Source organism: Pristiophorus japonicus, chromosome 1, assembly GCF_044704955.1.
Source record: "Pristiophorus japonicus isolate sPriJap1 chromosome 1, sPriJap1.hap1, whole genome shotgun sequence".
NCBI lineage: Eukaryota > Metazoa > Chordata > Chondrichthyes > Pristiophoridae > Pristiophorus > Pristiophorus japonicus.
Genome location: NC_091977.1, coordinates 473915082 through 473929285, shown reverse-complemented (window position 1 = coordinate 473929285; position 14204 = coordinate 473915082).

The window sequence follows — 14204 nt, the reverse complement described above, 5'->3', positions numbered from 1 at the left end:
AAAAGAAGTCTGAAACTTCTCTCGAGCCCTGAGGGACTCACCTCAGTATTTCACTCAGTATTTGATCATCCATGTCTACGTTTACCTTTATCAGCTTCAGACCTATCATGAATCACATATTCATCACTTCCTTTTCAAAGCAGTTGAACAAAGTAACATTAATAGTTTGTGGTGCGAGTTTCTTCCACACGTCCTCAATTATACTCTGTGGGGAATAAAAAACAATTCTTTCATTCTCTAGTTTCATTTTAACTTTGTCAAATTATTGCGTTCTCTAATTCTGTGATCAGTTTAGATTAAGTAATCTGTCCACTATTGCTGCCTTATGGAATTTTAAAATCTGTGAAGCTTCTCTCTGGCTCCCTAAGGTAAATTAGTGAAACTCAAAAATAACAGTCTAAAATACAAGCTATATTATTTGGCCCTGACACGTTACATTTGACAGATGATACTTCCACGATCCCAGCCATATAGGAACCATTGTGCTGCATAGAGTACTTGATCAGCAATCTGTATTTATTCTTAAAATCTTCAATCTTGTCTGAAGCCAAACATTTATTCGGCTTTTTCTTTAAGATCTATTCCATAGGTCCAATTCTCTGTGGGGTGGGGTGGTGGGGAGGGGGGGGGAGTGGGGTGGGGGGGGTGTGGCGGAGAAAAAGTAATCTCTAGCCTGAGTTGAGTTTGGTTAATTTTGTACTTATGGTCTTAGAGTGCATTAACATTGCAACTGCACCAGTGCTGCAGTTATCGTGGAAATGCAGCCCGAACCTGGACTCACAGCTGTTCTGACCTAAGACCAAGTTTCAGAATCAAATCGGGCTTCAACCCCAGATTTGTACTACACAATTTTAGCATCAGTGTAAAGCTTAAACCACTTCACACTGATGTTAACTTCTGGTGCTAATTGAATATCTTACTTATGTACATCATCTTTGTCTCTTTGTTCTAAAGAACTCATTCAATCTTTCTTAATCTTAGAAACATAGAAACATAGAAAATAGGTGCAGGAGTATGCAATACGGCCCTTCGAGCCTGCACCACCATTCAATATGATCATGGCTGATCATGCAATTTCAGTACCCCATTCCTGCTTTCTCTCCATACCCCTTGATCCCTTTAGCCATAAGAGCCACATCTAACTCCCTTTTGAATATATCTAACGAACTGGCCTCAACAACTTTCTGTGGTAGAGAATTCCACAGGTTCACAATTCTCTGGGTGAAGAAGTTTCTCCTCATCTCGGTCCTAAATGGCTTACCCCTTATCCTTAGACTGTGACCCCTGGTTCTGGTCTTCCCCAACATTGGGAACATTTTCCTGCATCTAACCTGTCCAATTCCATCAGAATTTTACATGTTTCTATGAGATCCTGTAAGTCCTGTGAGCTTCTCCTTATAGCTCAAAAGTTCTGAAATCATCCTTGTTGCTTCCCTCTGAACTTTTCCAAATACAGCAATATTGTTTTGAAGGTAGGAAGCCAAATTTTCATATAATGTTCAAAAAGTTGTCATGCAATCAGGTACAAATGATTAAAATGAATGGTTCTGACTTATAATCAAGTCCCCCTCCCCAGAGCCATACTTGGCTAGCCTTGTTTCAGTCATTGGTCAGGAATCATATATGAATCCTTTACCTTTTCCACTGGGTGATTCAGTATGCACAGCAATGCAGACACAGTACAATTTCTAAGCATTCAAATTGCCACAAATTGTTTGTTATTGTTTTGAGAAGCAGTAGTAATTGAAAACAACAATTTTCTTAGTAACAGTAAAACAGATTTGCAGTTACCCTGTGTACAAATGCCAGCATAAATACCAATTCTATGAAGCCTCAATTAAAAACATCTTGGTTGGAAATTCAGTTGCCTAGTGCCTCAGTTAGGGCCAGAAGGGCGCTAATGCGGTGTAATAGCTTAGCGACAGGGCGGGCAGCATTTAGCACTTCGATGGAAAATTCAGTTGAGGGCTAACTGGGGCATGAAATGCGAGCGCTTGGCTGCTGACTATCAGTCCGATCATGATGTCAGTTGGGTGCAATGACCGCACTAGTGCCCGGCTCACTAAATTCAATCAGGCCGTCTCATTTAACAACCATCTAAAAAACAGTCAGTGCAGCCTTCCACAGTCGTTAACTGGTGGCTACTTAAAGGGATGAGGAAGCGCTTCCCTCGGAGGTCACAGTCGGTCGATTGTTTGCACAGTGCATGCTGCGTGAGCCTCCGAGTTTGCAGCGGCAGACAGATATAACAGTACAGCTTGAAAACAAATGATTTTGAAAACTTTATTGCGTGCATTACTATGCTGCCCCTTTAAGCCTCGGCTGTTCCCTGGATTTCAAATTGGACTTCGAAGCATTTGCAATGGATTCCAGAATTTAATGCGAGCATTTTCATTAGCGCCGCCCCCCCCCAGCAGCCCCCGGTCAAGTGCGTAATGGCTGATTTAGTGCCCCCGTCAGCTCTTGGCCCAATTCCAACAAATTTCTCGGCAGGAGGCACAAACTTTTTCAAGGCGCTATACTTATTGCACCGTTTGAATTAATGCCTCAAAATAGGCGGTAACGAATTTCCACTCCATTACCCGTAGATTTTGAAAATATTGGTTATAATTATAATTTCAGAGAAATGCTGATAAATCCATTCTTTTTACAGCTTCAGAGAGTCTGGTGATGTTTATAGCTTGTGGCACACAAATGGACTAATAAAATATTTTTAGGAAAAGAAATAGGCCATTAGGCTCAACAAGCACATCCTTTATCCATAGGTTAACCCACCCAGCCTATCTTCTCACATCCCTCAATCCCACCTGCAGCCGATGGCTTTTGTTGATATTGATACTCTGAAATAAAAGGAGGATTCAAAAATCCAGACAAAGTAAGAAAGTGAGGAAAACTTACAAAGTATTCTATTCTGCATCAATATAGATATTTACTGCATGTTCATAGACCTTTGGTGGAACTCTACTTTGATGTTTTTTCGTGGTCCAGAATTTGACATCAACAAATCATTATTATCAAGTTGATAAGGTGTTGCCTTCATATTTCTCAGACTAATGGGACAGATTTTCCTGTCCTGAGTCTCAGGAATGCTTAACACTCAGCCACAAAGAAAAGGAAAAAGGAAATGGCCCTTTTAATAATCAAACTCAAGCTCATACCTCTGACTTGACTCCTGCTGGCAGCTTTGAACAGACCTAACTCCTGCTGACAGATTCAACCTGTCTTCCACTGGAAGCTCACAAATTCAAATGAATGGATTTGCAGCTGGCAAGTCAACCACAAGTTTATTGCAGCATCAACAACAACATATAGCACCTTTAATATAGTAAAAATCCCAAAGTGCTTCACAGAAGCGTAATCAAACAAAATTTGATACCGAGTCACATAAAAAGATATTAGGACAGATGAGCAAAAGCTTGGTCAAAGAGGTAGGTTTTAAGGAGCATCTTAAAGGAGAAGGGAGAGGTAGAGAGGTGAAGATGTTTAGGGAGGGAATTCCAGAGCAGCTAAAAGCACTGTCGCCAATAGAGGAACGATTAAAATCAGGGCTTGCCCAAGAGGCCAGAATTGAAGGAGCACAGAGATCTCGGAAGGTTGTAGGGCTGGAGGAGGTTACAGAGATAGGGAGGGACGAGGTTATGGAGGGATATAAAAAGAGGAAGAGTACTTTAATATTGAGGCGTTGCCAGACCAGGAGACAATGTAGATCAGCGAGCACAGAGGTGATAGGTGAACGTGACTTGGTGCAATTTAGGATTGCAGAGTTTTGGATGAGCTTAAGTTTATGGAGGGTGGCAGATTGGAGGCCAGCCAGGAGAGCGTTGGAATAGTCAAGTCTCGAGATAACAAAGGTATGGGTGAGGGTTTCAACATAGATGCACTGAGGCACTGACGCTATGGAGGTGGAAGTAGGGTGGTCTTGGTGATGGTGTGGATATGTGGTTGGAAGCTCAGCACAGGGTCAATTTCATTTATGTCTCTTAAAAATAACACTTCGACCTTCATCCTCATATGTGTCATAGAATCATAGAAGTTTACAGCACGGAAGGAGGCCATTCGACCCATCGTGTTCGCACCGGCCAACCAAGAGCTATCCAGTCTAATCCCACTTTCCAGCTCTAGGTCTGTAACCCTGTAGCTTATAGCACTTCAGATGCACATCCAAGTACTTTTTAAATGTAGTGGGGGTTTCTGCCTCTACCACCCTTTCAGGCAGTGAGTTCCAGACCCCCACCACCCTCTGGGTCAAGAAATTTCCTCTCAAAACCTTCTACCAATTACTTTAAATGCCCCCTGGTTGTTGACCCCTCTAAGGGAAATAGGCCCTTTATATCCACTATATCTAGGCCCCTCATAATTTTATACACCCCAATCAGGTCTCCCCTCAGCCTCTGTTCCAAGGAAAACAAACCCAGCCTATCTAATCTGTCCTCATAGCTAAGATTCTCCACTCCTGGCAACATCCTCGTAAATCTTCTCTGTACTCTCTCCAGTGCAATCACTTCCTTCTTGTAATGTGGTGACCAGAACTGCATGCAGTACTCCAGCTGTGGCCTAACCAGTGTTTTATATGGTTCAAGCATAACCTCCCTGCTCTTGTATTCTATGCCTTGGCTAATAAAAGCAAGCATTCCATATCCCGTCTTAACCACCTTATCTACCTGTCCTGCTACCTTCAAGGAGCTGTGGACATGCACTCCAAGGTCTCTTTGTTTCTCTACACTTCAGTATCCTACCATTTAATGTGTATCCCCTTGCCTTGTTAGCCCTCCCCAAATGCATTACTTCACACTTCTCCAGATTAAATTCCATTTGCCACTGTTCTGCCCACCTGACCAGTTGATTAATATATTCCTGCAGTCTACAACTTTCTTCTTCATTATCAACCACACAGCCGATTTTTCTCTCCTGCCTTCCACCCTATCACAGACCTTCCCTTTTGTTCTTTCCTCCCTTCTCCCTTTCAGTGCCCTTACACTTCCTTAAGAACGTTACATTTCAAACCTTTGCCAGTTCTGATGAAGAGTCATTGACCTGAAATGTTAACTGTTTCCACAGATGCTGCCTGACCCGCTGAGATTTCCAGCGTTTTGCTTTTGTGTTTAATCAATACATGATTTAAAATGAGCGAACTAGATACAAGGGGCCAGGGTTATAAAAGCAAACACATTGTTACAAAAACAAAACACTGCAGATGCTGGAATCTGAAATAAAACCAGAAAAGGCTGGAAACTCAGCATCTGCGGAGAGAGAAACCCAGATAACGTTTTAGGTCAACGACCTTTTATCAGAACTCTGTTTTCTTAATATCTTTGTATCCCTGGCTAGCCTCAGACTGGCTTTATTTGTGCCAACATAGAGCTTAAACTCCAGAGATAAAAATCAGACACTAAAAGCTGGACCTGTGAACTCATCATCATCATAGGCAGTCCCTCGAATGGAGAATGACTTGCTTCCACGCCAAAAAGTTCACAGGTATTCCAATGAAGGACCTAATATTCCAGAACCCAAACTAAATCGTAGGGTGGAAGATGCCTGTGTGTGGATTTTTTTGTTGCACACCAGCTACCACACGGGCTTGACAGAGTTTGGTCTTGGTCCAGTGGCAAGGGTTGACCAGGACGATTGGAAACCTGTGAACTATATCAGAGCTGAACCAAAGTGATGTGATTGCCCAAAATAGATAGCAACTTAAGAGGTGAATGGAATCACACTAATGACTCTGGACATTACTCATTAGCAGATTTATCCCTTTTTTAAACATTTAAAAATGTAAACTACCCAAGGACAGACCTGGATTCTCTACACATTGACAAACACTGCTGGCAGTAACCAAAACCTTTGCACATACTGTAACTAAAGAGAAAATACATGAAAGACAATGGTGTATTTTTGTCACAAAATGTAATTTCGGAGACTTGCGCCGCGAATTGTTGAGCTGCTGCAGCGCAAGTGCGGCAGAAAGCCCCGGACTTGCGCTCTCCGCCCGCTCTAAATCTAAAACCTGGGAACGAGGCAGTGTCCATTGTGTCTACATTAAATCCAAGTCTATATTAAGAGTATAGGACATGTTAAGCTATACATTCATTGATTTAAACCATTTTTAATATTGGGAGGATGGACAAAAAGAAGTGCCAGTTTTGTGACAAATATTACAAATGAATAAATAGTGCACTCATCATTTAATCAATTGCTTTTGGCAAACTTTTCCCTTTACTACAATCAGAAGAAGAAATCTAATTATGTAATCTGCCAAAAAATATCTTAGCTGCTCAATTAAAGAGAGGGTGAGTAGAACTTCTAACAGCAAATTGTATATGACCATTTAATTGTCCTCTCACCACTGTGCAGCAGTGTCATATTTGGCACAAAACATAACTCATGCAGATCTTCTTGCAAGGAAGCATACTAACAAGTGAAATTGAGGAATTTTTGACATTTTCTTTTACCATACAAACTTGGTAGCAGCAGAATGCATCTTCCACCAATTTGTGGACAATGACATTACGGAGGGCTATGTGGAAGGAACTGCAGCAGGTGAGTGTTGAGCACATAAGAGATACAGCACTGAACCAACCACACAAGGCCAAGACACTTCCATGCAAGGCATGGTCACCTGGCGCTAATTGAGGTGCTAAATATGATGAGTTTAAGGATGCGCAAAGAAGCAGTCACCACATTCACCTAGATGTATCATTGTTATAAGAAGATCTAGAGCCAAGGTTAATAAGAACAACAGCACTGTTGGTAAAAGTAAAGGCAACAATTGCTCTGAATTTAAATGCTACGAGCAGCCATGGGAAGCTTGACTGAAATCATCCATAAAACAGCAAATGATTGCATTCAAGATATGAAAAAAGCCTTCTAATGAATCTGTGATCTGCCAGTGGAAATTGGATTGGATTGCGAATAGATGTTGGGCTGGGTAGAGCGGCAACTGGAAATAATGCCGTGCAGGGGTTGCAAATGGAGGTCGGAATGTGACCACAATCCCTGCTAAATCTTTTACTGTTTGATACCGCCTTCTGGAAGTTTGGTCATCCCTGCTCCAGAAAAGAAACCTTTCACTATGGATTTCAATCACACTAATAAAGTCTATTTGTGTCAGTCTCTAAAATAGCATTTGCAAAATATTTATTGGCCCATTTTAACTAAATTTAGCCATTCCACAATGATGAGGGCTTTTTTTTATAATGGTGGCTTATACTTTGAGGTTTATGGGTCCAATAACTCATGATTGTATTTGATTTCAGAAATGAACATAAGAACATAAGAATTAGGAGTAGGAGTAGGCCATCTAGCCCCTCGAGCCTGCTCCGCCATTCAATAAGATCATGGCTGATCTGGCCGTGGACTCAGCTCCACTTACCCGCCCTCTCCCCGTAACCCTTAATTCCCTTATTGGTTAAAAATCTATCTATCTGTGACTTGAATACATTCAATGAGCTAGCCTCAACTGCTTCCTTGGGCAGAGAATTCCACAGATTCACAACCCTCTGGGAGAAGAAATTCCTTCTCAACTCAGTTTTAAATTGGCTCCCCCGTATTTTGAGGCTGTGCCCCCTAGTTCTAGTCTCCTCTACCAGTGGAAACAACCTCTCTGCCTCTATCTTGTCTATCCCTTTCATGATTTTAAATGTTTCTATAAGATCACCCCTCATCCTTCTGAACTCCAACGAGTAAAGACCCAGTCTACTCAATCTATCATCATAAGGTAATCCCCTCATCTCCGGAATCAGCCTAGTGAATCGTCTCTGTACTCCCTCCAAAGCCAGTATATCCTTCCTTAAGTAAGGTGACCAAAACTGCACACAGTACTCCAGGTGCGGCCTTACCAATACCCTATACAGTTGCAGCAGGACCTCCCTGTTTTTGTACTCGATCCCTCTCGCAATGAAGGCCAACATTCCATTCGCCTTCCTGATTACCTGCTGCACCTGCAAACTAACTTTTTGGGATTCATGCACTAGGACCCCCAGGTCCCTCTGCACCTCAGCATGTTGTAATTTCTCCCCATTCAAATAATATTCCCTTTTACTGTTTTTTTTCCCAAGGTGGATGACCTCACACTTTCCGACATTGTATTCCATCTGCCAAACCTTAGCCCATTCGCTTAACCTATCCAAATCTCTTTGCAGCCTCTCAGTGTCCTCTACACAACCCGCTTTCCCACTAATCTTTGTGTCATCTGCAAATTTTGTTACACTACACTCTGTCCCCTCTGCCAGGTCATCTATGTATATTGTAAACAGTTGTGGTCCCAGCACCGATCCCTGTGGCACACCACTAACCACCGATTTCCAACCTGAAAAGGACCCATTTATCCCGACTCTCTGCTTTCTGTTCTCCAGTCAATTCTCTATCCATGCTAATACATTTCCTCTGACTCCACATACCTCTATCTTCTGCAGTAACCTTTTGTGTGGCATCTTATCGAATGCCTTTTGGAAATCTAAATACACCACATCCATCAGTAGACCTCTATCCACCATGCTCGTTATATCCTCAAAGAATTCCAGTAAATTAGTTAAACATGATTTCCCCTTCATGAATGCATGTTGCATCTGCTTGATTGCACTATTCCTATCTAGATGTCCCGCTATTTCTTCCTTAATGATACTTTCAAGCATTTTCCCCACTACATATGCTACCATTAATAATATATATGTTTTAAGTTTATCAATTGTATCTTAGCCGACAAAAGCTACACTGAAATAATGATGGAATCAATTACCTATTCCTGCTGGTCCTTCCTGCACAATATCTCTGGGTTAAATTGCGTGACAGTTAGGATCATATTTGTCACCATAAGCAAACACTGCCTGGGAAATGGGGGCTCACTGTGGGTTGGCCAGTACACAAAGCTACAATCTGCCCGACATGGCAATGACAGCCCTAGCAGGGAACATAGGAACAGAAGTAAATCGTGTCTGACTAATGATTGAATTATTTGATGAGATAACAGAGGTTGATCAAGGTAGTGCAGTAGATGTTGTATAATCTCTGGTTGAGGTGGAGTGTAGAATGTTTTAGTATAAGGGGTGTCGCAGTTGTGGTGAGGCGGACTGATTGGGCTGGGTGCTCTTTGCTTTTCCGTCATTGTTCATAGATTTATGTGTAACCTTTAGGGCTGCTGACCGGGGGCCGTGTGGCTCTTTGTCAGCCGGCATGGGCTCTTTTTGCGCTGTAGATTTCTACGTTTATATGTTTTTAAATGGACTTTTGAAAGGCATTCGACAAAGTTCCATTAAGAAGATGGAAGCCCATGGATTTAAGGGGAAAATGGTGATATGGATACAAAATTGGCTCGGTAACAGCAAGCAAATGGTGGGGGATGGATGTTTTTTAGACTGGGAGGTGGTTTGCAGTAGTGTTCCCCCAAAGGTCAGTTTTGGGTCTATCACTCTTTGCAATTTTTATAAACAACCTAGACTCGGGTGTAGGAAGCAGCATTATAAAGTTTGCAGATGATACAAAACTTGGCAAAGTAGTAGATTATGATGAGGATAGTTATAGACTTCAGGATGACATAGACAGGATGGTGAAATGGGCAGAAGCATGGCAGATGCAGATGCAATGCAGAGAAGTCTGAAGTGATGCACTTTGAGAGGACAAATATGGAAAGGCAATATACTATAAATGGCAGGATTTTGAAAAGTATAGATGAGCAGAGAGACTTTGGTGTCCATATACACAAATCCTTAAAGGTGGCAGGGAAAGCTGATAAGGCAGTTAAACAAGCATATAGGTTACTTGGGTTTATTAAGAGAGGAATAGATTATAAAAGCAAAGAGATTGTGCTAGAACTTTCTAAATCTCTGGTTAGGCCTCAGCTGAAGTATTGTGGACAATTCTGGTCATCATATTTCAGGAAAGATTTAAAGGCCTTAGAAAGGGTACAGAGGATGTTACCAGGGATGAGGGACATCTGTTACGAGGAGAAGTTGGAAAAGTTAGGGCTGTTCTCCTTAGAACAGAGAAGGTTAAGAGGTGACCTAATGGAGGTTTTCAAGATGTTGAGAGGTTTTAATACAGTAAAATAGGGAAAAAATATTGTCTCTTGTGAGTGGATCAATAACTAGAGGTCATCAATTCAAAATCATTGGAAACAAATCTCATGGGGAGATGAGGAGAAAGAGGTGCTAACGGATTGCAAACGACCCCAATTTCTCCCCTGATTCAAGCTTGTTCCTTCCATATTCCATATAAAATTTGCCAGATTACAAACTGTACCAAAGTTACGCCTCTGAAAATATAAAAGTTTCCCTGACGCTAATGTAACTTTCAAGATATCAATCCAACATAACAATCTGCCTAATTAAACTAATGTTGTATTCCACTGATAAAAATCCTATGGTCCAAACAAAGCTTTGTTCCAAATATTCACTCCTATATAGGGCTAGACTTTCCACTAAGATCGCTATCGCCCAAAAAATGGGCGATATTTCCGACCTTAGTGATTTTTTATTTTTCAGGACCGCTGAAATATCGCCCTTTTTTTGACCGTTAGTGTTGGTTTTTATTTTGGGCGATAGCCTTAGCAATGTGAAATGGGCCTTAGCGATGTATTCAGTCATGCAAGGCTGGTGTCCATAGCAACGGCCATTCTGTGCATAGGCTTTTTTTTAGAAAATAACTTTTCCCGAGATTCGGGAGGCCAGGGGTCATCTGCGCATGTTCAAAAGACAAAGGGAGGGAGAGAGAGTGTTTGTTGTGGAGAGAGAAAAGCTTTTGTGAAGGAGTGAAAGATTGCTGATTTTTGAAGGAGTGAAGGATTGCTGATTTTTCAAGTGCTATAGTTGTGAAGGAGTTAGTTATCAAGAAAAAAGATTGTTGTAAATCGTTAGAAAGATAAAAAAAATATATGGAAATGTCACACGAGGACTTGGGAGAGAGTGTGCAGGAGGTTGCAGGGAGAAGGAGGCAAAACCCTTCTCTGATGAAGCAAATGACGCATTGGTCAATGAAGTCAAGATGTGGTCGGGCCAATTGACCCTGGGTGGGCATGGGAACCTCCACCCTGAATGTATCAGAAAATATGGGGCAAGATCACCAATGTAGTGTCCTCAGTGTCCCATGATAGGCGTGAGTCCGACCAATGCTGCAAGAGGTGGACCAGCCTTGTTGCTTCCGCAATAGTAAGTGTTAAATAGATTTTAAATTGTAATGATCCACTGAATATGTAAATCTGCCAGATTGTAATGAAGCTGGGTAATCTTGCGTAACTTCCCTGCTAAGATTTGTACTGGGATCGGAACCTGGGTTACGTTGGTGGATGGGGCACGACTGAGCAATGAGGTGTACGGTCACCTTTACCCACACTGTGCAAGTCTCTCCGGCTGCTGTCACTCACACAGTGACCTAGCCTGGACTGGGGGAGCGCTGTCCTGGCTCACTGTCTGCCCTGGGACACTTTGCGACATTAGCTCCGCCACATAGAGGTCTTCGAGCACAGCCCATGGACACGGTGCCCCCTCCCGTTACACTCCTGTCATTGGCGAGCGCACCAGCGATCCTGATTCCCCCCGCCTGGGGAATCTCCATCGAGTCAATTAAACTGCCTACCTCCCCTCAGGCGCCGAATGCAACGGCCCATGGATGGGACCCTTCTTGGAGATTGTACATGAGATGTTTGGTGTCAAGTATTAGTTCCTAAACATGATGTTATTAAATATTTTCTCTAAATGTAGATGTTATAACCATGCATTCATTGTGGATACAAACCATATTAGCATATAACATTAGAATCTATTGTCTTTCCGTAACAGTACCTAGTTAATTAGCTTATACCATGCTCTTGTCATGTTTGCAGAGAAAGATATCTAAGAATCGGGGGGAGCAGATGCACACTGGAAGAGGCCCTGCTGATATGCAAACCCTGACTGACTTGGAGGAACGTGTTGCAGTGCTAGTGGGCAGCCACAGTCGCTCTGCCACCCGTGTTGGTGCAGACCCCTTGTTACATCACGTGAGTAATGTGTAAAGCAGTGGTAAACCAGTGGTAATTTAAAGTAATGTAACGGCATCTAACTATAATATATGAATAATGTCATGTTATGCATGCAGCTTCTGTACTACTCTCAGGTTAACAACATAAGAACATAAGAAATAGGAGCAGGGGTTAGCCTGCTCCGCCATTCAATAAGATCATGGCTGCTCTCATCATGGACTCAGCTCCACTTCCCTGCCCGCTCCCCATAACCCTTTACTCCTTTATCGCTCAAAAATCTATCTATCTCCACCTTAAATATATTCAATGACCCAGCCTCCACAGCTCTCTGGGGCAGAGAATTCCATAGATGTACAACCATATGATGTAATCATATGTAACATTTCTCGTTCACATTTATTGCAGTAGTGTTGCTCCTCGTACATATGCCAGTGCAGCACAAGCATTCTCATGTCTACCCTTCTGATCTAATAACCTCAATTATATTTTGCAGATCCCGAGACTCCCGAGGTGCAAAGGGAGGCCCCTCCACGAACACTTGTGCCGTTGCAGGTGGTCATCACCACAGGTGCAGAGGAGACTACTGAGGAGGAGGAAGATGACCACATGTCATCTGTTGTACCTGCGGCCATGTCTTCATCGATTGATGAAGTAGCGGGGCCAAGCGGCTTGCAGCAGGCGACTCCAAGACATACAGTGCCCACGCCGACCCCACGGAGGTTGAGTCGGCGAGGTAGGCACGCGCTGTGACGGGCAGGAACCAACGAGGACATGGTCAAGTACTAGCATCGACATAGGTTGAGAGCTTCTCCAAGCGATTGGTGGGTTGACAATTGCCGCAATGTCCGCACGAATAACGGAGGGCAAGGAGCGGATAGTTGTGGCAATGGGACAAATGACCAATGCTGTCCATGCCTTGCGGCATGTGATAGTGTCGGGAGACACTGCACTCTAAGGTGCCGTCCCACCAACCACCAGGACAGATGCGAGTCAGGAAGAAGAACTTCCTTCTGACTAGGAAGACATTTCTTCCGAAATATCTTCTCCTCCAGCCAGCGAGGAGATTCTGCCGACGTCACACTGCCCCGCCTGCTCCCCCCCATCAGCAGCAGCAGGCCTTGAGGTCCCCTGCTGCAAGACGTATTGGTCCCGTTACTTGGGGATTGAAATGGGGGCTTATTAGAGGGAGAAGGGGGGGGGCCAAGGTTCAGGAGGGAAGCATGGCCGCAGGAAGGGAGGGGGTTGTTGTATATAGTTGTTACTTCTTGTTAAAAATACATTTTTGTTAAATGTTCACTGTTATGTTATTGTTATGTTAAAAATATTGTTGAATATTTGAGGTTGGGGGGATGGGGGGGTTGTTATGTAAGTTTGTTGTAAAAATTTTCAGATTGTGTTTAACTATTAAATATTTTTATTTAACTTTACAATTATCCTGAAGTGTCTTCTAATAACGTAAGGTAAAACATCAATACAATGGTTGGAAACAATGGCCATGGCCAGGCCACCAGACAAAGATGAAACATAACACAACTGTAGCTGTCACCAATGTAAGTTCACGCAAAGCATTCATTTATGAGCTGCTGACACAAGAGTTTTGCAGCTGCGTAACTACAACGGGACTTTTCCAGTCTTGCGGGGGAGGTGGCGGGGGGGCGGGGGGAGCGTGGGGGCATGAGTCTGTTGCCAGGCTGATTGTCCTCCCCGAAGTCCTCATCATCCTCCTCCTGATCCTCCTCTTCCACCTCCCCTCTCTCCTGAGGTGGACCGGCGATCCCATCTGGCAATTGTTGTCCTCTCCTCATGGCTAGGATATGCAACATGCAGCACACCACAATAAATTCAGCGACCTGTTTAGGGTGGTATTATAGGTTGCCTCCTGAGTGGCCCAGGCATCTGAAGCGCTGCTTAAGCACTCCAATTGTCTTTTCGACGACATTGTATATGGCTATATGGTTTTCATTGTAGCGCTTCTTGGCTTCCAACTGCGGCTTACGCAGGGGGGCCATGAGCCAGCTGACAAGGCCATATCCTTTATCCCCCAGCATCCAATCGTGACCTTGTGGCTGACTCTTAAACACGTCAGAGACAGTGCTCTCACGCAAGATGTGTGCATCATGGATGCTGCCTGGAAAATTTGCATTTACTGCCATGATTATTTGCTTGTGGTCGACAATGAGCTGCACATTCAGAGAGTGAAATCCCTTTAGGTTCCGAAACACCTCTGCATCCTGTAAAGGTGCTTGCAGGGCAA